At 40.8% G+C, this 27,455-nt stretch overlaps 1 protein-coding gene and 1 pseudogene across 1 annotated transcript in view; one reads left to right on the top strand and one right to left on the bottom strand.

Moving 5' to 3' along the window:
* LOC125342144 overlaps positions 1-18,854 on the bottom strand; it is a 32,042-nt pseudogene extending 13,188 nt beyond the window's left edge.
* Positions 1-27,455, top strand: part of LOC125346230 (cytochrome P450 2C18-like) — a 262,366-nt gene that overhangs the window by 189,872 nt on the left and 45,039 nt on the right. The gene's annotated exons all lie outside the window — the stretch shown is intronic.

Genomic DNA, 27,455 nt, shown 5'->3' with positions numbered 1-27,455 from the left:
CTGACTGGCTCCAAGCAGAGGAGATATAGCAAGCCCTGTGACCCCAAACTAGAAGCTGGAACCTTGACTCTCACCCATAGAGATGTCTAAAGAATAAATAACAACCGCACAGAAAAGAAGAGCCCACATTACAAACTGGTACCAGTTCTTAAGAAAAATGAATGAGACAAGACCAAGACAGAAACACAAAAGCTGAAGCCTGCTTGGCAGCCCTGATCTGGAGCTCTCCTATCTCTGCAGAATCCAAAGCCTTCTGTTCTCATCATTAATGTTGAGGGCCTAATGGGGGTCTTGAGTGTGTTCACTCCCCTACCCCAACAGTTCCAGAAGGAACAATCCCCAGAAAACAGACCAAAAAAAATAAAAACCTGGAGAAACACAAAAACTTACTCTGGAGGTCTCCTGAGTGACTCCACAAAATTTTGTAGACTGCCAGGTGGCAGGTGTCCAAGAGCTGGCTGTTGGAATGCTGGAAAAGCCAATGGGCCCTGAGAAAGATTTCAACTGGCACTTGCCCTTCGGAGTCTTTCTTCCCTTGGCAACTGGCTCACTGAAGGTATGTGCTAGTGGCTTCCAGAAACCCAGGTGCTCCCCTTGACACTGGGATCTAACTGGGGCCTCCAAATGTTATACAGGAATTCAATTACAAGAAACAGAGAAGCCTCATTTTGAGAGGCCATATCAGGAGTCTTTATTAGACAGCCAGAGACTACAGGTAGACTCCTGTCCCAGATATCTGCAGCCCATAATACAGCTCGTACAAATCTTTAAAAAGCAAACCCCACATGTTTGGGATGGGGACCCAAGTCCCTCAAAAGCAGGTTATATAGGGGAATACTCAGGGGCAAGCATTCTCTGTGGCAAACATTTCCTGGGGCTAAACAGCATGCTGTGGGGCAGGGAATGTGGCTTAATGGTAGAGTGCTTGCCTAACATGCATGAAGCCCTGGGTTCATTTCCTCAACAACACATAAACAGAAAAAGCCAGAAGTGGCACTGTGGCTCAAGTGGTAGAGTGTTAGCCTTGAGCAAAAGAAGCACAGGGACAGTACCCAGGCCCAGATTTCAAGCGTCAGGACTGGAAAACAAAAAACAAAAAACAAACAGCAACAACAATAAGCAGCATGCTCTACCTGCAGTTTGATCTGCAATTCCTATATACATGAAAGTATATATGTGTGAATTCACATATACATGTATGTATATATGTGTGTGTGTATATGTATATTTATATGTTTATGTATGTATATATAGCCTAAAAATAGGTTTAAAAAATTCCAGATCTAAGCCAGGGACGAGGGACACACTTGTAGTCCTAGCTACTAAGGAGGCTGATATCCAAGTGATCATGGTTCACTACCAGCCTGGGCTGAGGTCTCCATGAGACTCTTATTTCCAATTAACTAGTCAAATACCAGATGTGGAGCTGTGACTCAAAGTGGTAGACTCCTAGCCTCGAGCAAAAAAATCTCAGGGACAGAGCCCAGGCTCTGAGTTCAAGCCCCACAATCAAAAAACAAAATTCATATCTAAAAATAGACCATATAATCTAGGTTCTTCATCCTCGGGCATATGTCCAAATAAAACTATAGGAGCTTAGCAGTAGTGACTCTTGTACACTTGTTTTGCATGCAGCATCTAAGATAGAATCAACCCTGGTGTCCTTCAACAGGTGTATGCATACAGAAAATGTAGTATATGGGGAATTGTATTGGCATAAAGATGAGTAAAAACCTGTCATTTATAGCAAAATGGATGGAACTATATTTTGAAGTAAGCCAGGCCCAGATAGATAAGTATGGCGTGTTCACATTCAAATGTGGAAATGAATTGAAAAGAATGATTATACTTATGGGCACCATGTATGTCTTGGTGTCTCAAGGAATAGGCATCCTGTATGAATGCATGGAAATATCATCTGAAAACCATCAGTATGTACACTCAATGCATGCTAACCAAAAAGAATATAAGCTAAAAGAATAAAAAGAAAAAAATCACTTTCACTAGGTTCAAGAAAGTTTATTATTGTGTTTTAACATTTCATGATTCAACCACATTCATGACCTTTAGAACAAACATGAACTTACTTAATATTTATAGAAGCAGCTGAGTAAAATGGAGGTCAGAAGAGTTTGGTTTGATAGCATTAGTACTTGAATAATCCCATGTCTTTGTGACCCTTGTATCCAGGGCAAAGTAAGCAGTAAGTTATTGTGTCATGCATATAATCATGGAAGCAGTTATAGTCAGAAAATAAAGGTGAAAAAAGTTTGCTGTGATGTTAGAACTTGAATGAACTCATTTCTTTGGTAAGCCTTGTAGCTAGGACAAAGCAAGAAGTCATTATTTATGTGACTCAAATAATCACATAAAATAGTTTAGGTCAGAAAATGGAAGTCAGATAATTTTTTGGATTACTTTGCTATTAAAATTAGAAATGGGGGGCTGGGGATATGGCCTAGTGGCAAGAGAGCTTGCCTCGTATACATGAGGCCCTGGGTTCAATTCCCCAGCACCACTTATACAGAAAATGGCCAGAAGTGGTGCTGTGGCTCAGGTGGCAGAGTGCTAGCCTTGAGCAAAAGGAAGCCAGGGACAGTGCTCAGGCGCTGAGTCCAAGGCCCAGGACTGGCCAAAAAAAAAAAAAAATTAGAAATGGGGGAAGGGGCGGGATTTTGCCGCCGCAGTGTCCGGGCTGGTGATGGGGTTAATTCCCTTCCCTTAGACTCTGACTTGCACCCATCCAGCCTTGCCCCCCACCCGGCTCCAACCTCCTCTTTCTCCTCCTCCTCTTCCTCCTCCTAATCCTCTTCTTCCTCCTCCTCCTCCTCCTCCTCCTCCTCCTCCTCCTCCTCCTCCTCCTCCTCCTCCTCTTCCTCCTTCTCCTTCACATGGGCCACTGGAAGATATGATATATTTGATCCAAGACAGTCCAAAGGACATGGGACTCTTCCTGCCAGATTTCAGATAGTTCAATACAATTGACATCCTGGCTGACAGCTGTGAAAAGGAACCTTGGATTATTTTATTTTACTTTTGTGGAACACCACAACCCCAAATCCATAAGACACATCAGGCTTCAAGTTTCCTGTAGAATTCTAAAATAACCTTTGCTGATGAGGATGTCTGATACTGTTACTATAAAAGATGAAACTGAAACAATGAAGGATTTGGAAGCAGAAGTGAAAGATGCCACCAGAGTTGAAAATCTTATCAAATCAGAAAACTATGGGAAGATTTTGGCAGAGAAGAATGAACATTGTATTGACAACAATATTGATTTGGACGAAAAAATTCAGATCCAGTTAACACAATCATTTGAAAAAGAGGAGAAGCCCTCAAGAGATAAATCAGATAAAGTAAAAGCCAGTGAAAAGTTGCCCAGAAAAATGTTATCAAGAGATTCCAGTCCAGAATACACTGATTCAACTGGCATAGAGCTACATGAATTTTTACATTAACAAACAATCCCAGGGACAGAATGCTGCTGCTGAAATTGGAACAAGAAAGGTTAGATTTCATTGGTAATAATGAGTCTCCACGTAAAAAATTTCCCCCAATGACATCTTACCATAGGATGCTATTACATAGAGTAGTCACTTACTTTGGATTAGACCACTATGTTGATCTGAGTGGAAAGTCCGTTATAGTAAACAAAACAAGCAATACAAGAATACCTGATCAGAAATTTAATGAACATATTAAGGATGATAGAGGTGAAAACTTTCAGAAACAATATATCCTTAAGAGAGATAACTCTAACTTTGACAAAGATGATAACCAGATGAGAATACGTTTGAAAGATGACAGAAGCAAATCTATAGAAGAAAGAGAAGAATACCAGAGAGCTAGAGATCAAATATATTTCCAAGATTCCCTGTGTTTCCAAAAGTATTATATTACTGACAAAAGAATCCAAGATGAGGATGCTAGTAGCATCCAGCAGAGGCGCCAGATATTTAGAGTTAATAAAGATGCTTCACGGGGCTGGCGATATGGCCTAGTGGCAAGAGTGCTTGCCTTGTATACATGAGGCCCTGGGTTCGATTCCCCAGCACCACATATATACAGAAAACGACCAGAAGTGGTACTGTGGCTCAAATGGCAGAGTGCTAGCTTTGAGCAAAAAGAAGCCAGGGACAGTGCTCAGGCCCTGAGTCCAAGGCCCAGGACTGGCCAAAAAAAATAAAAAAAAAATAAAGATGCCTCAGGGGGCTGGGAATCTGGCCTAGTGGCAAGAGTGCTTGCCTCGCATACATGAAGCTCTGGGTTCGATTCCCCAGCACCACATATAAAGAAAACGGCCTGAAGTGGCACTGTGGCTCAAATGGCAGAGTGCTAGCCTTGAGCAAAAAGAAGCCAGGGACAGTGCTCAGGCCCTGAGTCCAAGGCCCAGGACTGGAAAAAACAAAACAAAACAAAGAAAAGAAAAAGAAGCCAGGGACAGAGTCAAGGCCCTGAGTTCAAGCCCCAGGACTGAAAAAAGAAAAGATGCTTCAGTAAGATCAACAAAGAGCCATCAAAGCAGCACTGAGAATGAGTTAAAATACTCAGAACTACGACCATGGAGCAGCAAAGATTCAGATAGCTCCCTCTGAAACTTGAAGCCTGCTGTAACCAAAGCAAGCAGCTTTAGTGGAATCTCAGTCCTGACAAGAGGTGATAGTTCTGGTAGTAGCAAAAGTATAGGCAGGCTTTCAAAAACAGGTTCTGAGTCTTCTGGTAGTGTAGGGTCATCGATGGGCTCTCTTTCTCACATCCAGAAGCCTCTTCCAGGTCAGCCCTTCATAAACCCAGATGAGAGTCCAGTTGTGAATAATCCTCCTATTACTCAACAACCAGTTAGATCCCAAGTGCCTGGACCTCCGAAGACACCTCTGCCACCCCTACCACCTCAACAACCAGCAGCTAATCACATTTTTTCACAGCAGGATAAGCTTGGTTCTCAGTTCAGCCACATGAGTCTTGCCCGCCAGCCATCTGCTGATAGTACTGACCCTCATGCCACAATGTTCCAGTTCACTGTTGTTCTTCAGTTTCCCCAGCTGTCTGGTTACATCATGACAGCAGCACCCTACCACATCTTCCTCTACCTCCACTACCCCCACCTGTAATCCAAGTTACTCAATAGGTGGAGAAGGTTTGGAATTTGAGGTTACCCCAGGAAATAGGTTAGTGAGACACCATCTCATCACGCCAGCTGGGTGTCATGGCATGAACCTATTATCCCAATTTCCTGGGAGGTATAGACGGCAGGACTGTAGTCCAACACTGGCTTCAGGCAAAAACTTTGAGACATATCGCAAGAATAACCTTGAGCACAAACAGGTGGCAGCACGGCCCGAGTGGATGAGCACCTGCCCAGTATGCACAAGAACACGTGTTCAAACCATACCACAGAAAGCATAGAGAAACAAGACAAAACCACACAGGGAGAAAAGAAAGAAAGAAGGACAGCTGAAAAATAGAAAAGCTAGGTGAGGGTTGCAGGAGACCTTGTGTTTGGAGAGAACAAAGTTACATATAGAATATATGAATAGATTTCTTTTTTTTCTTTTTTTTTTTTTGCCTCCGGAACGGCTAGGTTTAGAGCTATGTACTGCCAGAGCTTGGCTAAAAGTACCCTTTTCCCCTTTCTTTAAAGAACAGCAAAAGCTCATTTGAGCTTTTGCATTGTCTGGGGCTCTGATCATCAATACTTGGCTCTTATCACCAAATATGTCCAACTTCACAAAACTTCCCCAGACTTCAGCTTGGACTGTCTCCTCCACCCGACCCCACAGTGAAGAGGATTAACTCTTACCCCAGGGCTACACGGTCCCTGGTTATTTAAACAAGTGTTCCCTTTTGGGGGGGGAGGAGGGAGTAATCTTTCCTTCCAGTTTCTTTTCCAGGAGGGTTTACTGTCTGCTTCCTCTTGGTAGCCCCAAACAGTAGGCACTCAATAAATATTTGTGAAATGAGTCTTTCAATGGAATGTATGGAAGCCAGCATCCGCAGTCCATTTCTTGCATTTAGGTCTCTGGCAGGCTGGAGGCCACCGTTTAACAAAGCCCGGGTAAGGTCACGGAAAGGCTTTCAAGTTGAGTAATGAAAGTCTATGTTAATTACTGACATGGGCCATTTAGAAGGAAGAAAAATGCTATCACTTATTAATTTTGCTGAAATGGACACACTCTTTTCAGTGGCTAATGGTTAACAAAAGCTGTCCTTTTGTTGGAAGACAGAGCAGGGAAATGTCACTTACACAAGACCCTGAGCAGGCACAGCCCAGAAACTTCCTGCCCTTACATGTCTGAGCTGGCCAGAGATAACATATCTTGCTTGCTCCCCGCCCCCCCCCCCCCCACCCCTTGGATAAAGTTGGACAGCAAAGCTTCCAGCCGAGGTGAAAAAGTTCATTTATGCAAAGGTGGCCTGGGCAAAGTCACCTTTACATTTTAATGGACGAGGGGGGAGGTGGGGGGGAGGAGGAAAGCCAGTTTGTGGAATTGGGAATTCCAACTCTTGTTAGTAGGGAACACTAATTTGATTAAGAATAAAAGGGGGGAGGGCTTATCCTGCCAGATATATAAGCTTGGTGCGCATTCATAAATGCATCCCCCATTCTTTTAGACTTTCCATCCAAATGCTGGGTTTAGCAGTCATGAACTTCCAGCGGACCTAGTTAAGCTGATCACAAGAAACAGGCTGACACTGAGCTGATTAGAAACCTTTTAGAGACCCTTCTTTAAAGAGGGAAAACAGTTCTGAACTTTTTTCCCCCTCATCTGTTCCAGAGAGCAACCGGGTGTGTGTAATAAAGACTGGAGAAGGGTGGGGTGGGGGATGGGGGAGGGAAAGGAAGGGAATGGCGGGTTTTAGAACAAGCACACAGACACACACAAACAACCTCTTGGCCAGACCTTTGCCAACCTTCTTGCTCTTGTCAAGCTCTCCTTCCAGGGAATGTTTGAAGATAACAGGAAAAGAAATAAAGAACTGATATGGCCCGGACGAGCTAGATTTAAAGAGACGAGAGCAAGCTGTTTCTTTGACCCAGGCTTATCTCAAGCCTGCCAAAAAAATAGCCATCTATCAGAGACCCATAAATAGGTTTAGAAGCACTGGAGTAAAACGCTGCTTTCAACCATAAAAGTTCAGAGAAAACAGCACTCCATTCATCGTTAGCATCCTTCATGAATAGAATTATCTCCCTCCCTCCCTCCTCCCTTCCCTCCCTCCTTTCTTCCCTCCTCCCTCCTTTCTTCCTTCCCTCCTTTCTTCCTTTCTTCCCTCATTCCCTCCCTCCTCCCTTCCCTTCCTCCTCCCTTCCCTCCTCCTTCCCTTCCCTCCTTTGTTCCTTCCCTCCCTCCTTCCTTTCCTCCTTCCCTCCTTTCCTCCTTTGTTGGGGACTCAGTTTTGGCCTTGGTGGGGGAAAGGCGCCGAGAGAGATGCTGCCCTTCCCCCAGCCCTGGGACAGTGTAACAGTGAGTCCCTCCCACCTTCCGGCTTCAACCAGAAAAGAAGCCCCCCGCCCCTGGGGTCAAACACGTGCTTGCCACCATGATAGGGATTGTCCAGCCTACAAAGGAAGTTTCATAACATCACCTGATGGACAGCCCGGCTTAGCCAATGACCAGTCCCCCTCCTTTCCCACCATTACCACTATATAAACCTCCCTCCCAATTAAATCTTTGGAGACCCGTTCAACCATCCAACCGTCTCCCCAATATCTTTGTCCTGCGGCTCCTGACACATTATGGGGGGCCGAGGAAGGAATTTCAGCATCCCACTTCATCTTAGAGCAGTCCGGTAAGGACACGCCTTACTCCTTCTGCTGTTATGAGGGGTAGGGCGGAGCTTCTTCCATAGAATTGAGGTTCAGGCATTCCCCCAGGAGATGGGGGGGAAGGGGTCCTCAGAGGTCCCCACACTCCTTGCTCTCCTCCCTCCTTCCCTCCCTCCCTCCTACCCTCCTTCCCTCCTTCCTTTCCTCCCTAGCTTCTTCCTTTCCTCCCTCCTTCCTGCCATCCCTCCCTCTTTCCCTCCCTCCCTTCTTCCTTCCCTCTCTCCTTCCTTCCCTCCAGGGCATACTGAACCCAATCCAGGGCTTCCTCCTGTCCCTGGCCATCCACAGGTGGACAGTGTGTGGCCTGGCCCCACACCCCATCCCTTGGGCATTCATGATCACATGGGGGGGGCGGAGGAGGAGGAGGGCCTCTGCCAGCCCCCCATGGATGCCTGCCCAGCCCCGAGGGTGCTCCCTGGAGAAGGAAGGTAACCTCTTCTCTTCTCCAGGATTCGAGCCCAGCGCCCAGGACAGACAGACAGCCAGCTGCACACAGAAGGGAAAGTGAGTCAGATTTCCCCCCACTCCAAGGGGCTCCCTCTATGTCTCCCGCCCACATTCACAATCCCTCCTTCCTTCCCTCCCTTCCTCCTGCCTCAGTTTACCCTCCCTTCAACTCCAGCCTCAAAATAGAGTGGCACCAACGCAATCACCCGCCCCCCCCAACCCATGTACTTTTGTACATGCAAAGCCCAGGCCGGGAGTTGAAGGCCCAGACCCTGAGTTCAAGGCTCAGTCCTAGAGTTGAAGGCCCAGGCCCAGTTCCAGGCCCAGGCCCTGAGTTCAAGGCCCAGGCCCCGAGTTCAAGGCCAAGGCCCAGAGTTCAAGGCCCAGGCCCCGAGTTCCATGCCCAGATCCCGAGTTTCAAGCCCCAAGTTCAAGGCCCAGGCTGTGAGTTTAAGGCCCAGGCCCTAATTTAAGACCCAGGCCTAGAGTTCAAGGCCCAGGCCCTAAGTTTAAGGCCCCACAGTGAGTTCAAGGCCTAGCCCCCAGTTCAAGGCCCAGGCCCTGAGTTCAAGGACCAGGCCTGGAGTTGAAGGCCCAGGCCCCAAGTTCAAGGCCCAGTTCCTAAGTTGAAGGCCCAGGCCCGAGTTCAAGGCCCAGGCCTGGAGATGAAGGGCTAGGCCCCGAGTTCAAGGCCCAGGCCCAGAGTTCAAGGACCAGGCCCCAAGTTCCAGGCCCAGACCCCAATTCAAGACCCAAGAAGGGGTGGCAGGGGTGGGTCGGAGGTAAACTGAGGCTGGGTACCTGGGGATGGAGGGGTGGACTCTGAGATGGACGAGTGGATGGAGGTGATAGGCCATTAACTGGGGTTTCCCCCCCTCAGAATTGGTTGTGGGAGTGACCCCCATTTCTCCCCAGGTCCTAGTGCTCTATGGCTGAATATTGGACAGACGCCTGCATTCCCTAATAAAATCATATGGATAATAAAGTAATATCCATGAATGACTATGTAATGCAGACTATATAATGATATAGGATATATCATTGTCGTAGTTATATGAATATGTGATATATCATGCCTAAAATAACATATAATACAGAATAAAACACGAAAAATAAAATGCATAATAAAAGAATATCCATAAATGATTATGTAATGCAGAATATACAATCCTATCTATAATACAGAATAAAACACCAAAAATGATATACATAATAAAGTAATATCCATAAATGACTATGTAGTACAGAATATACAATCATAAAAAAATAAAAACCAAAAATTTTTAAAAGAATATATGAATAAAAATATGGAAGCATTTGTTTATGCTTGGTTAAAAGGTGAGAACATGTAATAAAAAGCATATCTCAAGCCATTATTTTATGTGCACAGCAACACTAAAGCAGGACACTTGTTTTAACACTTTAATGCTCATTTCTTGCAGAAATCAGGAGGTATGAAAGTAGGACAGAGAAGGCATCATGGGTGAGGATGTGGCAGAGGGGTGAGGTGAATGATTCCCAGAAGGGTAGGTTGCAGGGGATGGCACAGCAATGGCTAGAGAGTCTCATTTCCTTCAGACAGGAATGAAACAAAGCTGGTACTTAGGGGACACAGAAATCTCCTTTGTCAACTGGAGTGATTTCAAGATCCTTTGGGTCAACTAGAGATTTCAGGTTGAAGTTCTGTAAAATGGTAGTGAAGAATAAAAACAGCTCCATGCGGGCCAGGCCCTCACCCATACATATCTGTTTGCCTGAATATGAAACACAAAGAAAATAGTTAATCTTCAGATATAACTGTGACCACATTCACTTTGTAACTGACATGAGGAGACTACACAATAGTGCTGATAATGTATTGGGTAGATGGATGAGTGGACGGATGAATGGATGATTAGAGAGACAAAAGGGAATGAACTGACAGACTTAGTCTGCACATCTGATCTGAAAAAATGATTTTATTTAAAATTTTGATATTAAATATTAAATATTTAATATTATTAAATATTAAGTGTCTGTCCTCCCTCCTGAAGTTTTCATACAATTTATAGAGATATGAGAGATTCAAATGGAAATGTTTAATTGCATGGGGAATGTCTAAATTATTTCTTCCTAGAACCTCTGAACATAGACATTTGAAGTAGCTAACATTGTTCTCTGGTGGACTGATAGCAAATCTAAAAACACAATGTTGTTGAGTGTTTATCACTACCACACATTTTTGACCAATTTTAAATCTCAGAGAAGTTTATTATTGATAAAGCCAATGTAATTTGAATTCTGAATTTGTTCTTGTCATCAAAGTTGGACACCAGTGCCTGTTTTCCCTCCTGGGGTTTTCACCCTATTCATAGGGATATTAGAGATTCAAATGAAAGTTCTTATATAGATTTTCATATAGATTTTTGTGTAGATCTACACAGAAATTTTGAAAAAGAACCACAAAAATCTTGAACAAGCCAAGTAACAAAAACTCAACTGAAAAAACTCAAGACTATATCAGTAGTAAGATCAAGGCTTGGGCTGATGAATGATCACACTTAGATGAAAATAAAGGATGAGAAAAAAAGTAATCAATAGTGGATTCCAGTCCCTAGAAGGGATACCATTAAAATATCCACATATACATAAGGGCTCTTATCTAACCAGGATGCTGATAATTGAGTGGATTTATGGAAGATGGTGGAAAGTTGGAGGTAGATTCTGGGTAGAAGGACATAAGATGAACTAGGCTTTTGTGTGTGCTCTATTTCTAATGCTTGAACTGGGGCCTCACACTCCCATTTATGCTCAAGGATGACACTCTACCACTTGAGCCACAGCTCAACTTTCCAGGAGATAATATCTTCATCAGGGCTCTCATCTGCTTTATTCAGCTTCTTGTTCACCATTATGTGAGCCATTTTGCTCAACCACATTCTCCCTGCCAAGATATTCTAACTCAGTATGCATGGGTTCAGAAATGACAAAGTCAATTGACCATTGACTGAAACTGAGTTAAAAGAAATCTTTTCTATTTTAAGTTGAGTATTTCAGGGATGTTTTTAGAGTTATGATAGTGACTAACACATCAAGAACCCCTCTTCCAATTTAAAAAAACTCAAGAAAAATAAAGCCACTGGACTGAAAACAAAACATGACTGAGAAAATAAAGAAGTGTCCAATAAATTTGAAACAAAAGTGAGTCATGAATCAAAGGTATCAATGGGTCAAAGATTTAATTCTTTTCGTATGCCTCTAGAGACAAATTGTTACTATGGGAAAAGTCACCAAAGCACCACTTGGGAAATAGATAAAATAAACTTTAACATTTATCTGGAAATGTAAACAGGTAGCGTCTGGATATGTAAACATCTAAGAATAGCCAAAATAATATTTAGAAAGCAAAACAAATTTCAAAGACTCACAATGCCAGATATCAAACCTGTTATTTACAGCCTCAAACTGAAAACAACACAAAACCCATTAAGGAACACAGGTGAGGGGTGTGTGTGTGTGTGTGTGTGTGTGTGTGTGTGTGTGTGTGTATGTGTTTAGATGGGGATTATAACTATGGTAAGAAACGGGAGCATAGAAGAACACTAAGGTGCTACGTAGAAGAAAATAAATTACCTTGGAAATTAAGTAATTTCTGAATTTAATATCACCTGTTACTGCATGGGGCAAGCTGCTAGGGACTAGATCAATGTATGTCTGGATCTCATGCAGCACAGCTTCTGTGTAGGGCATTTGGCTCCTGTCCTGCATGCAGGGGCTCCGGTGCTTGCCAATCACAAGATTGTTCTCTGGCTGGTAATATACAATAAAGAAATGATGGACTATTAGAGCAGGGTCCTCTCAGAATTTCAGCACTACAAGGAAATGAGGAAAGCACATCAACAATATTAAACATTAATAAGTTATATGATTAGAAGTATACTTAGACACACATTACAATAGAAATGGAAGGATAAAATTGGAGTAAAATACTAAATGTCTATCAGGATAATACATGAAATTTAACACTAAATATTAATGTATTTGTGTGTGTTTTATGTGAGGGGCACTTAGAAATATTTTTGTTTGATGCAATGATAGTTGTCTGAAAATTTTCAGGATTCGCTTTTCAATCCTGGTTACCCATGCCCTTTTGTTTGGGGAAGATGTCTTTATTACACTTATACTGCAGAATACTTGGAGAGAATTTTCTATTAAAATGGAAAAATATGAAGGTCTGAACTCCACAGTTCTTCACTAGATCTGGCTCTTGAATTTCAGGAGGCAAGATGGAGAATTCAAGGATTGGACCATTACCAGACATGCCGGTTCAGCCCTATGCACCACTTTTCTTTCCTGTCACTGTCCAAGCTCCCTGTGAACAGCACTTTCAAATTCAATTTCTGCAAAGAACAAGTTTCTCTTCACTGTGTGGTACAAAATCAGTCACTATGAACAGAGATGTAAGGAGAATAAATCAAACTCATTTGATGATGTTTTGGACAAGTGTTGTTTCCAAACTAGTAAAGAGACAGCTTCCTGTTCTTTCCTAAAGTTCTTTCATTTGACATTTATTAAAGTATCATGACCACACTGCTTAGTTAATTTTATCTTTTAATCTACTCTCTATTTTTCAGTAATATGCTGTACACTTGATGTGTTTCCATTTCTCCTGTCTTCCTACTCTAAAGGACCGAATGCAATTTGGAATTGAGTTATCTTCATTTCTATGAAATAGTGACAGAAAAGAAACAATATTTCACAGCTGATGCAAAAAGTATTTGAAAAGGGCAAAAATAGGAACTCCCTCCCTGACATTTTTCTTATATTTTGAACAGACGCTTTGAAGATACTGACTTCTGAAATAATAAATGAAATTATTTTAGGAAGATATATTCTGTACAGTGGTTTGAACTTATATTTTAATAAGGAGAGTTTCCTTTTCTCTAATGCAAGTTTAGAATGATCAGGATAAAGAAAAATATCTGAAAACAATTTAAATGCTTTATGGGGAGGCTGCAATAGAAGCATTATACAATCCCAGGCCAATTTATATTTGTAATGACAGTCAAAAAATCACTCTCTTCTGGGTGCTGGTGGCTCATGTCTATAATCCTAGGGTACTCAAGAAGATGCAATCTTTGGACTATAGTTTGAAGCCAGTCGGGACAGGAAAGTTTGTGAGACCCATCTCCAAGGCAAAAACAAACAAAATAATTTTACCATTGGCTCACACCTGTAATCCTAGCTAATCAGGAGGTTGAGATCTGAGGATCATGGTTTGAAGCCAGGAAAGTCTGTGAAACTTTGATCTCCAATGAATTATTTAGAAAAAGCTGAAAGTGGAGCTATGACTCAAGTGGTAGAGCACTACCTTAAGCACAAAGCATTACCAAGGCTTTGAATTCAAGGCCCAGGACCACCAAAAAAAAAAAAAAAAGAAAAGCTAAGGGATAGTGCTTAGGCCCTGAGTACAAGCCCCAGTACAAGCACACACGCGCGCGCGCACACACACACACACAACATTTCCCATGAAATGCAGATACTACACCAAAAGTTTTATTGTGTTTCTGCTGCCTTCTGTTCCTCTCAATTTCAATGGGAGGTACAGGGTGAAATAGTGACATTTCTCTAAGACAAACAAGATGAAGGACACTAGCAGCAGCTTCCCAACGTCCTTCCTTAGCTCTTCACCTGTGTTCATACCTGTGATGTGGGGGTGCTTCATCAGGAGCAGCAGACCGTACCTCAGTGTGGAGCTTATCGTATCCATCCCAGCCACAAACAAATCAGACACAGTGATTACCAAGTTGTCAAGTGTGAACAAGTCTTGATTATTCTTGTCCTACAGAATAATTTGGTTGCATTATCTGTCAAATCATTTGCCAATATTTTGAATCCTAGTGAATCCCAAATAACCCACACTGTTATGGTTAGCCAACACAACCTACATTGAACGGCAGACTGTAGATCAATGGACCATCATGTTAGGACCTACACTCTTATTTTTGCCTGCCTGAAATTTCCATTCATGGAACTCTTTGCAACTGTGTAAACCATGCAACAAATCCATTCCCTCCAAAAGGTACCAGCCAAAGCCTCTGTCTGCCTGATATTCTATGTCCTCCCTCTTATTCAAGACACAGTTATAAAGAAGGATTGAGCCCTTCTTAAAGTCCTTCTCCTCCCCATGACAGCAGATACTTCCAGGTGTATTATATCACACACATGCAGTAATTCCCCTCAGAAGAGGTACTCTTCTCCTTTGTCCCTTATACTATAGGTGCTGATAAGTCTGCATAGATAAGGCATTTTGTATTCTGCTTTCAATTTTATTTGCTGTTACCTTCTGAGTTTACTCTGTTTCTCTCTTCAGCTAGATTATCACTACTATTCCACCTCTCACCTATCATTTTTTTAAGATAAAGTCCCTACTGTGTAGCCCAGATTTCCCTCATACTAGCAAGCAGCTCCTGACTGAGCCCCCCATCAATTGAGATGAATGTATATATCACCACCACATTTGGCTACATTTTCTCTAGAGGAAAAAGGGTCAATCTATTCTGGGTCAATCTATTCTAATGATTTGTTAGTTTAACTTAATTCTTCCACAATACTTAATGGTGATTCTTACACAAAGGAGGTACAGTGGGCTTTTCAAGCAATACTGAGTATATCACTTAAACAATCCTACTGTATAAAGCACTAAAAAATAAACCACATGTTGCCCAAGTAATCAACTAACTGAGCTGATGTTCATATTTTACCTGCTCCCTTTGTATCAGGAAAAATTAAAAAAAGTCTCGAGGATTGCTCATGTCCAGTGATTCTTGGAACAGTGTGTTCCAGTAATTTAAAATTTTTGTTTATCTCTTAAGAAAAATCTATTCTTTTACAGGTAAGAAAATTAAAGTATAAAACATCATTTTATAGGTTTTTTACACTATAAAAATGTGAAAATTTAACTGATCATTGTAAGTGAAACTCTTCCCAATTCACTTCTATCAACACTAAGGAGGAATGGTTTAAGTATTCTGAATAATGAATGAATGTCATCCAGAAAAAAATGTTCATTAAAAATATAGAATCTGTTGAAAAAGCTGCACGTGTACTAGGTTCTTAAAAAAAAGGTCATGGATTTAATTTTTTTAAAGAACCTTTATTTCAGGCACATAGGTAGAGTGTAATTTTTAAGCCTTGCTGGTTGTGGGTGTGTGTTTGTGAATGATGTAAGCATGTGATTGCCAGGAAATAATTATTTTTACATTTTCTTTTGAATTCATTTGAAATTTGACCACCAAGTACATTCTGAAAAATATTACTTAGGTAGTTGGAGTTGTCAGTGAATGGTGGTTTTGTTATAAATGTCTAAGAGTCCAAAAATATAGTGAAGTCAGATGCACAACTCTGAAACCATAGTCAGAATATACTTTAGAAAGACAAAGAGTTATTTAGCTGAAACATAGTTGAATGAATGGTTTTAGAAAATGTCATTTTCCTGTTTCCTCATTTGTTGTAGTATACATTCACTCAAAGCAAATTAATCAAGCTAAAAGATACTAAGTAATAACAAATGAATTCTAAAATTTAATTGTGCTGAATTACAGATATAATGAAGCAGAACTGAATAAAGATACAGCCAAACATCGAAACCAGAACACAATATCATTCCTATCATTGAACTGGGAGGCTTATTTTTAAAGCAGTTAACAACATGGTGGATCTAATCAAGTGCAGGAATCACCTGGTTTCCTCCTCTCTAAAGCCATCTCCACCTTAATAACTTGCCAAGTAAGCATTAGCAAAGTGATCTGGAATGGCTTACCTACATTTATACTAAAGGAAAGACATAACTCATTAATCTTCAGAAAATAAACTCATAATCTGTTTCATAATGTGTATTTGAAGAAAGAGAAACAATTCTAGGAACAACATGAGATGAAAAGAATTTCATAACCACATTGGACACATAGTCATGGCTGTACACATAGCACAGAGACACAAAAACTCCCTTTTTTTTTTCATCTTTACAATAACAATTTTTTTATTTACCTCCTCCCTCATTTCCCCCTCCCCCTCCCCCTTTCCCTCTCCCCCCATGAGTTGTTCCCTTGGTTTACACCAAACCTAACACTCCCTTTAATCGCTGCTTCACACCATCCTCCTCCACATGAGCTCACAGCCAGGGCCCAGAATGAAAGCTTCCATCACCTCTGAAATGAACCCAAGGACCACATCAGAGAAGACTATTCACTGTGCAGGATAAATCAAAATTAAAATTAGCAGGATAAATTGTCACTCACCTTTAGTTTTCTTCAGTTCTTCCACAAGGCCTTGAGCTTCCTCTTGAACACACCCTTCAATGCTCCTCTTGCCTACCCCTAAATTTCTCAGAGTCATGAGGGAGAAGCGTCTCATCACTTTCCATATTTTTCCATTGCTGAAGGCGATTCCTGAAAGAAGGATATCTGAAGGTAGAGGACACTCTCAGGGAAAGCAGAGGCAGCAGGGTGGCTACTGCTCTGCCTGGTCAACTTGTCAAATACTTGTGGTCCACCCTCTTCCATCTCAGTGACACACACACCTGCACACACATAGAAACACACTTACCAAGGTTTTTATTAATTTTTTGAGTCATTGGGGAAACATCCCTCCCAGAGAACTCTTCCCCACGATCAATCAGGGTTACCTTTACTGTTTCATATCCATACAGGACCACAGTGGGCTTCATGCCAAAATACAGAGTGAACACAGGGCCATACACTTTTGAGAACAGGAAATAGAAAGGAATTATGAGCATTACTGAAGGAATTTGTATTTGACACATATACTGTGCCTGATTCAAGTTCCTGTTTCAAATTGATATCATCGTTGATGTGGGGTTTTTGGCTCTGTGTGTGTGTGTGTGTGTGTGTGTGTGTGTGTGTGTGTGTGTGTGTGTGATACCTGGAGCTTGAATTCATGGCCTTGTGCTCTCATTTGGTTTTTTCACTCAAGGCTGTGCTCTATGTTTGAGTCACAGCTCCACTTCAGCTCTTTTGCTGGAGATAAGATTCTCATGTACTTTACTATCCAAGCTGGCCTTGAACCATGATCTTCAGATCTTAGCCTCCTAGTAGCTAGGATTACTGGTATGAGCCACCAATGTTCAGTTATCATTGCACTTTAATTCTGTACCAAACACAGCTTCAGATGTTTATACCTTTTAAAAATTGAATTGTTGCTCATGGGTGGCCTGTATTATGCCACAAAATGGCCTGTGTGTTTAGAACACAGAACAGATCACAACTAATCCTTACATTGACACATTCAGCAGGACTTGTAAACATCTTTCTCAAGGAAAACAAATGAAGCTCAAAGAATTCTAAATCCATTTTAGTATATCAAAATTAATTAAACACTTTATTAAATACTAAATGTTGGTTCAATGAATCATCCTCCACCTTGCCTACATTAATACCAGGTGGCTGCTTCAGAAACACTTATAAATAGGTCCTGATTCAGTAACACAGAGGTGAACATTAGAAATCTGTAATTTTAGTTTGGTTCTTTTTTTATAGTTGGTGCACAGGTTTTGAATACAGAGCTTCTGATTTGTTAGTCTGGTACTTGACTACTTGAGCCATATGTGCAATATGATTTTTTGCTGGTTATTTTGGAGATGCAGCCTCCAGCTACAATCCTTTGGGTTTTAGTCTCCCGATGAGCTGGAAGAAAACTGCCATTTTATGTAACTGTCTTTTTACGTATCATCGGTGATTTATTTCCCTAGTCCAGTTTGGGTCTACTGGTATAAAAGACTTAGAGAACAGCACTAAAGAAGCAGTACTGTGGCATGTGGTAACCCTTGGAAGAGCAATTTGTTCCCTGCAGCATTCATGGGCCCACATAAGTGATAGGAGACCATCTAAACAGATGCCCAGACCACCAATTGGATGATAGCTTATTGCTTCCTTCTTTTATTTCTTATGTTGTTTCAGGCTCTAACTTTTTTTTTCATTAACATCAAGCATACTTTGATCTTCACAGCAGTTCAACTTTCTGAACAAAATTGCATGGCTAATACATGACCTACCATTAACTTTCATCAGAAATCCATAGTAAGTGTATGTAAGACAAAGAAGAGAAGAATCACTCACAATGTTTGCCAAACTTGTGATTTTTATTTTTCTCTCCCAGGATCTAAGTATTTCTCTCATCAGAAAAATATGTTACTTTATCCCTTTACTTCTGATCACAACTGGAAAAGGTAACAGGTGCATCAAAGTTTCACAGGGGCATTTGTTTCACAAATGTCTAATAATAGTTTGCCTGCAGTCATACATTTTTATCTTAAAATCAAGTTGCTTCTTTTTGTAAGCCTATAGAGGATAAGATTTACTTACATAAGCAAAGGATTTGTTGATGTCTTTTGTGTTTATCTGCAGGATATTCCCAATAATTGGAAAGGAGTTGGGCCAGGAGGGAGTCTCTGTCTTCCAGAGCTCTGTCGCCAGAGTGAAAGGAGAAGAAGACAGAAGACAAGGAGCACTAAGATCACCACCAGATCTATGTTAGCCTTCCCTTGTGGCAAGGACAAGTGCAAACTCAAACCCACCATTTGTCAATTTATATATGTCTTTGAAACTCATTAACCAGTCAGCTACATGTGCAGGTCTCTTTGGAGTGACCTTTGTCCCAGTCTTAAGGAGTAAAGGTTAAAACGTGAAGTTCTTTGAATTTTTTTCCCCAGTGAAAATCTCTTTGGAGATCCTGGCTTGCTTTTAGTGAACAGGTGACATGGTGTTAGTTAATGTTAGGGGGGAAAATGCCACAGAGTCTTTTCAAATGGGCAGGCAAGATGAAGGAACTCCAAAATGTTACCCAAAACATATTCTCAGTGCTAGAGATCATGTCCAGGACCTAGCACATGCAGACGAACATTTTACCAATAAGGAATCACAGGCTAAGGAAAACGATCTGATATAGAAAAATAATCAAAATTCTGAATTTTCAACATAATGGGCAGTTTACAATTTATCATTTTACTGTCTTTTGGATATTCTATGAGTGTTTCATTTAAAAATTATATTTTAACTTTTCAAAACCAAGGTATTTTGTTTTCAGTAATAGAAGTTTTCCAGTTACTTAATACCCTCTTTAAATATCACATCAATCTAAACATAAAAATACACTATTTGTCTCAGCACTTTAATAATCTTTAAAAGGGTCCTCATGAAATAAAAGTCCATGGCTCTTACCATTATGCAGTAAACATTGAGAAGACAGATTTTTCTTTATAATTTTCCAAAGAGAATTGGAGAGCCAGTTAGAACAAGAAAATTCTTGATGTCACAAGCTCATCAGTGGGAGAACTATGATTTTTCTGATGGCCACAAGGGTGCACTATGGCTTCACTACAGGTTACTGAAAAGCAATTTTAGTATTCCTCTCTTCCTATTACTACAGAGGTGAAATATCTCAGTATATACGGGAGACGAGTCAAGCTCTGTTAATCCAGTAGAGTCCTTGAGCCAATACTGTTTTGCTATGCAGTCACCTTTGGAAGACAATTTCTATTGTTATGGTCCAGCACTAGTAGAATAAATAATGATAAATAGTGCACAGAAAGAAATTACAGACAGATGAACAAAATTCTTCTTTCATAATCTTTATAACTTGAGTCATCACTTCCATTATTCTCCCCCATCCTGTCTGTACCCTCTGCCAGACTGATTTCATAATTCCCACTGCCTTTCTCACACATGTACATTGAGAATTCCTGCTGTATTTTCTCTTTTTTATTTAGCCACCTTCCTTCCACTATCCACTTCCCTCACAGCCTCTTTTTAATGTTCTGATAATCATTTTGTTAAACTGTTAATTCTTTGAAAGGTTTACTTCATGGATTTTCATTCCTGTATATGCTATACTATAGGCAAATATATAAGCATATGCTAACACACACAATTTAGTTGACTAAAGTAAAACCACCTTAATTTTGATGATACAATTGCAGTAGTGTTCTCTACTGAGTTGACTGCTTTTCATTCTAAAGAGATAGGTGTCCCTGTTCTGTGTTGTTTTTTTTTTTCTTTTGAGGTAAGGCTCCTCCGTGGACCTGTATTTATTATATAATAAAGAAAAAAAGTAGTTTAAAACCCATAGGCTTCTCTAAGATCAAGCAGTCTAGCTTTGGGGGTTATTGTTAGAGACTTAGTGCAGTGAATTGTCATCAATGCTTCAGTACAGAACTTTGTCTTAGAACCATGATTGGAACTTTCAGTTTGTTCACTTCTCCCTTAACATTGCCAAAGATTCTCATCTCCATTCAAACACTTGGCAAAATTTCAGCATTGAGCTCTTTAGAGCCATAGTGTAATGCAGTGTCACCACCTTGAGCACAGTTGGGGACTTGAATTGTTTTCTTAAATTTAGTAGAATTTTATCTTAGGGGAGTTTTTTTCTTTAGAGCCAAACTGGAAATGAACAATATGGGCCATCTCCACATTCACACAGCCTCCCCTGAAATCAACAGCCCTCCCAGTGTGGTTCACAGGATACAAGTGATATACCAGCACAAAGATCAAATTACATGAGGTTTAGTTAACAAACACATTCTCATCTAGAAAATGGCCAGGGTTGAACATCTCTGGGTTGGGGAATTCCTTGTGGTCCTGCAGCACGGATGTCAATTATGTTACTGTTGTGCCCTGGGAACAACAGATAAGCCTTGTTATATACAAGTGACAGAGCTGAAAGACACAGTATAAATCAACTAGACCAACGCTTTGAATGTTAAAGGCAAACCCACAAACACAAGCAGGAGCATATTCTAACAGATAGTCATGTAACAAACAAGAAAGAGTCTGAGGCCAATGTCAGTCATTTTACTGAAATGCCCTCCAAGAGCAGTTGAAACACTAAGTATCTGTTGCCCTATTTTTTTTTTTTTTTTTTTTTTGCCAGTCCTGGGTCTTGAACTCAGGGACTGAGCACTGTCCCTGGCTTCCTTTTTTTTTTTTTTTTGGCCAGTCCTGGGCCTTGGACTCAGGGCCTGAGCACTGTCCCTGGCTTCTTCAAGCTCAAGGCTAGCACTCTGCCACTTGAGCCACAGCGCCGCTTCTGGCCGTTTTCTGTATATGTGGTGCTGGGGAATCGAACCTAGGGCCTCGTGTATCCGAGGCAGGCACTCTTGCCACTAGGCTATATCCCCAGCCCCCCTGGCTTCTTTTTGATCAAGGCTAGCACTCTACCACTTGAGCCACAGCACCACATCTGACTTTTTCCATATATGTGGTGCTGAGGAATCAAACCCAGGCCTTCATGTAGCACTCTACCACTAGGCCATATTCCCAGCCCTGTTGCCCTAACTTCTCAATGTCTTCTCATCAGTAAGCTTTGGCCCTGGGGTCTGGTGGGAGCTGCGGGTTTAATTCATTACTTCAGTTTCACATCATTCACATGTGGAATATGGATTCAAGTGGAAGACTTTCTTTGCACTTACATGTCTGGGGCATGTGGCCAGAGAACTTTCACAGAACTTGTACTTTTGCTAATAGTTAACAAAATCTGCAATGATGCCAAGGCCTAAATCCAATATAATACTACGGAGGTTTTTCATTGCCTTCTGGTTTATTTGACCTAATTTACAATGTGAGTGTTAATATTTATTGGAATGAAGACAACTAGAACAAAACTAAATGATAATACATTAGAAATGTCCTAATTTTGAGATAATACAGGGAAGATTATCAATTCAGGCAAGGAAAAATTTAAATGAGCCAGTGATTTAGTAAGCAGGATTGAAGCACTATAGCACATACTTTTATAATGTATGAGAGCAGCATGTCTGCAATAGAGATATCAGACACATACAACCTCACCAAATGAAGAATTGGTATAATTAATACTGGATGTTGGGAGCGGAGCCAGCAGTTAATCTCATTTTGATTTCTGGCTGTGTTGCTATAACAAGGATATGCTAAGTGCAAGGACATTTGTTTATTAGTATCTCTGACCCTACCCGGAATTGCTTTAATATATCTGCTGGTGTACATTCCTATGTTAATCAACCGTATCCTATGTTTACTGTCATCAAATGTTGCGAACTTCAATGCCTCTTTGTGTTCTTGCATTTTAGCAACCCTATGCAATTCCCTGGTTCCAAAACTGTATATAAGCTACAAGTTAAGAATAAACCTGGCTGCAGTCTTGAGTTACAATCTCGAGATGCATACCTCCTGAACCCCATCTTTTGTCTCTTGTCTTTTTTCTCTTATCTACCTTTCTTTTTCTTTAATCCTTGCCCCCTCAATCAGGATTCCCTCTTTGCTGCCGGCTGGCACCGGCAGTGGCGCTCGAACTGGTACCTGAAAATCTGGGACGAAGGCAGAGGACCTCACTGAGGATGTCTGATCACTTGGGAAAGAGAGCAGGAGAAAGTAAGGAAAAGTATAGTCCGGAGTAAAATATAATGGGACTAGGTAACAGTTGCACGCTGTACGTGCAAGCCCTCAAAGGGAAGCTTCATTCCGGGGGAGTGAAAGTGGGGCAAAGTTGGTTGGAACGTTTCTTTCACTTCATCGAGGAAATATGCCCCTGGTTCCCAGAGGAAGGAACCATTAACTTAGAAGTTTGGCAAAAAATAGGAAAAAGGATTCAGGGACATTATGACACAAAAGGTCCTGAAAAAATACCAGTGGATGCTTTCATTCTTTGGAATCTGGTCAGAGATTGCTTAGAAATTCAATCAGTCGATTGGAGAAACTGAACAGGGACCTGATGAGTGTTGCCCAGCCCCAGGAGCATATACAGCTGCCCAGGAAGAGCTGAGAAAATTAATAAGATCTGAACCCACTGGGCTAGATATTAAGGAAGACTCAGATGGCTCACACACTGAGAAAAAATTTTGCAATGAGCCTACTAAAGATAGATTGACCCATGTTGAGAATATGTTGAAATCGGTTATAGCCCTATTGTCACAGCTTCATCCAGAACAAAAAACTCCTTTAAAAGTAGATACTGGTGAGGCCCCACCAGCAGTACTGGCAGAATTACAGCTCTCCTAGGTGCAGGCTGCTCACAGAGGGGAGGGACCTGAGGCTAGGGAAATGCTAACACCACCGAGGTAACTTCTGACCTAGTGCTCTACTTCCATCCACCACGACAATGACAGATTTGAAACCCCAACTAGGGTGAGTGACCATTACTGGGGGCTTGGATCGGATTTTCCAAACCTCGGCTCCAAGTTCCAAGCCCCACTCCCAGGGAGGGCCACCAGGCCGCCGAACTTAAGCCACTGGGCTAGGTAATTGTGGGTATTTGGAATCATCTGATCTCTAGTTTAGCTCCATGGGTCACTCATCAAGTGGGGGACAGTCTAAAATGCTTCAGGAAAGCTGCTCAAGTTTGAGCCCAATCTTACATATTTGGACCTAAGTTCTATGAGCGCTCAGGCAGATGAAGTTCTCTCTGTCTCTTTTTCTGTCTCTTTGGAACCAACCCAGATGCCCCTCAGTAGACGAATGGATCAGGAAAATGTGGTACATATACCCAATGGAATTTTATGCCTCTATCAGAAAGAATGACATTGCCCCATTCATAAGGAAATGGAAGGACTTGGAAAAAATTATACTAATGAAGTGCGACAGACCCAAAGAAACATGGACTCTATGGTCTCCCTCATAGGGAATAATGAGCACAGTTTTGGCTAGTCACAACAGAGGATCACAAGAGCCTAAAACTATGCCCCTATGAATGCATAAGATAATGCTAAGTGAAATGAACTCCATTTTATGGAAATTAGTGTTATATCACTGTTGTAATTACTTTCAACATGTGATGTTAAACCGTAGCTTCTATTGTTGATGATCCTCTTGTATCCCCTTCCTGTGGTTGTACCTGCACTACCACTGTATCTTATCTGAGTACATTGGAAACTGTATATATTGGTATTAGAACTAGGAAAGTGAAAGGGAATGCCAAAATTTAGGGACACAGGATAAAATAAAAACGACAACAAAAACAATACTTGTAAAACTGTTTGGTGTAAACCAACTGAACAACTCATGGGGTGAGAGGGGAAGGGGAAAGGGGGAGGAAGAATGAGGGAGGATGTAACAAACAGTTCAAGAAATGTATCCAATGCCTAATGTATCAAACTGTAACCGCTCTGTACATCAGTTTGACAATAAATAAGAGAAATAAAAAGAATGTCACTGATATTTTAAGGGTATATTGCCTTGAATGTGTAAAATGCTTTGGACATTACCAACTTTTAAATCAAATTAATTCTTCCAATCCATGAACATGAGAAGTAGTCTCATCATTTGAATCTTTCTCAATTTCATTCATCAATATTTTGTGATAGACTTGTTTTACATCTTTTGTTACGTTTTTGAACAAGTGTGTGCGCTTTTAAGTTTGTGTCTTTTACAAATAAAGATTATTGATCAGTTTTTGCACTTTATGTAAGTTCCACAAAAAGAAAATTTTCACCTGACTTGTTTTTTTACCTACAAAATGATAGTCAACAGAAATGATGATCAACCTGGAAACTGACTAAAAACAGTTCTGTTGCTGACCATATGGTTCAGAGCAATATCCTATACGTCCACAAGAGGGCAGCCTTGCCAAATAGAGTACACTTGGGGACGCTTGACTAACATGAACTCAGGTGGGAAGTATGCCTCTCTGTCTTTCTCTGTCTATATCTGTCTCTCTCTGTCTCTCTCTGTCTCTGTGTCTCTGTCTCAGTCTCTCTCTTCTTTCTCTCCCTCTGTAATGAAGACGTGAATAAACTTTTTGTAAATACTGAATATTTATTTTGAAATAAAAGTTTTTCAGTTTAATTTGGGAATTCATTATTGTTGTTAGTGTATGTTAGCAGTTTTGTTATCACATGCGGATGCTGTCCACATTTATTCATTTGTTCCTTTGAACACACTAATTTAATCATTTAGCTATTCCTTCTGCTAGTTTTATAAAGGTATCTCTCAACTAGTCATTATTTATTAAAAATGACACTGGCAATGACTCTTTTATATCAACAAGAATTGCCTACAGACTTTGATGATAGTGAGCAAATGTATACATGACAAACTATCAAGAAACTACTTGCCTAATTACACAGGATGAGATGTGTCACTATAGTATTTTAGTGTAGATGTTTCCTAAATTCACAAAATTAATTCTAATTATTAGTTTTTACTGAAAAATATCAAATCAACAATGTGGTTCTCAACTGGTGTGAAAGAGAAGATGCAGTTTCTGAACTCAGGATTCTATTGCTAAAATAATTTTATAACAGACAAAGAATGGCATTTCTTTCATGAAGGGAAATTTGAAGTGGATCTTTATTAAAGGATGGGGAAATCAGCTGAGGCAGAGCTGGGCGGGGGGGTGTCGTTCCTGTTGTTAGACAGCAGTGCAGGATGGCTGGAACACAGGCAAGGAAACCCTTGCTCAGTGGGGTGAGACAGCAGCTTCCTTCAGCCTGGCATTTTAATTCAGACTGGAATGAAAGAGAGCTTATAGAAGCGGAGTACCTTGCCTAAGGTAGCTTCAACTGGTGTCAATATCCTTTGGATCGACCAGAGGTTTCAAGGTAAAATTCTGTAAAATGTTTGTCAGGATCAGAAACAGCTCCATGAGGGACAGGCCCTCTCCAACGCAGATCCTCTTCCCTAAGTGACATAAATGAATGAGTCACTAGGTTCTGACTCTCAATAGCATGCATAATAGCTTGCATATGGATATGGGATCCATAAATATAGTAATGAATGACTGATTCACTGATGATTTCTCCTATTTATACCAACATGGTTTCTCTTTCCTTTCCTCAGCCTAAACTTCTGTTGGTATGTTATATGAAAAAGTATTTTTTGTGCAATCACATTGAAACTGCTGTGCTGAGACTTTTTACTAACAACTTCTTGGGAACACATGTATACAGGAAATATGCACACATGCACAGGAGCACACGAACACATGCATACACATTTGTACACACACACACTCATCTATTCTAACTCATGTGATACCAAGTTTCTTCCATCACTGATGTAGAGCTCATGGTTTATTTCCCCTAATCAGTACACAGGGACATCAGGGACAACTCTAGTCCTTTCACATAACTGCTGAAGATTTTTCTAGAGCCTACCATCACCAAAGATGATAGGAAATGTGACAGACATGGCCACAATCATCTCTTCAGGACTTAGGAAGTCACTGGTTGGAGAATTATGAGTTCAAGGTCAGTTCAGGTCATATCTCAAGGCCAGCTTCAGTTACAGAATGAGACCTGACCTCAAGATAAGATGGAATGAGATCGAAGCTGAGTGGCAGAACACCTGCTCATCGTGTGCAAGATCTTGGCTTCAATTTTCAACATCAAATAAATAAATAATGAAGGTTTTCTTGTGGTTTGAAGTATAATTCTTTGCTGCTAAAGTGTCTTTTTGAGAGATCTTTGATATTTTTCATGTTTAGGTGCAGTTGAACAATATTTTAGGGTACTTTTAACAATCATTTCTTATAGAAAATTAATCTACAGTTCAATGAAAACATTTGTTATTGGCTATTCCAGGTGTTTTGCTGCCATAAATTATTGAAGTTATACACTAATATATTGGTCTAGAGACATGGTTACATTTTACAATTTATTGGACCACAAAGACATTTATTTCACTGAGCTTTTAAGATTATGGAGATTGCTCTCATATTCCTTGTATTTAAGTCCCTTGGCTTATTAGAACAGTAATTCTGATGAACTATAGAATGTGTGGTTTACTTCAGAAGGGATCATTAATGATTTTCAGAGTTGTAGCTTAAGTGACTTGAAATCCTCAGAACTTGAGATAATATATACATATCAGAATAGGCCAAAAAGCTATTTTTTAATAATCTTAAATAAACTGAATAATAGAAATTTTCTGATTGGTCTTAAAAACCTTGTGGGAATGTGGCTTAGTGGTAGAGTGCTTGCCTAGCATGCATGAAGCCCTGAGTTCTGTTCAGTACCGTATACACAGAAAAATGCCAGAAGTGATGCTGTGGCTCAACTGGTAGAGTGCTATCCTTGAACAAAAAGAAGCTCAGGAACAGTGCCTAGGCCCTGAGTTCAAGCCCCAAGACTGGCAAAAAAAAAAAAAAAAAGAGTCTCAAGGACTTTCCTGCCTTCCCAACTTGTCACTAATCTGAGAATCAAGAAATGTAATCT

The sequence above is a fragment of the Perognathus longimembris genome, chromosome 2 (assembly GCF_023159225.1).
Source record: "Perognathus longimembris pacificus isolate PPM17 chromosome 2, ASM2315922v1, whole genome shotgun sequence".
Taxonomy (NCBI): domain Eukaryota; kingdom Metazoa; phylum Chordata; class Mammalia; order Rodentia; family Heteromyidae; genus Perognathus; species Perognathus longimembris.
The sequence above is the reverse complement of the archived record's forward strand: the minus strand, read 5'-3'. Positions and strand labels throughout refer to the sequence as shown.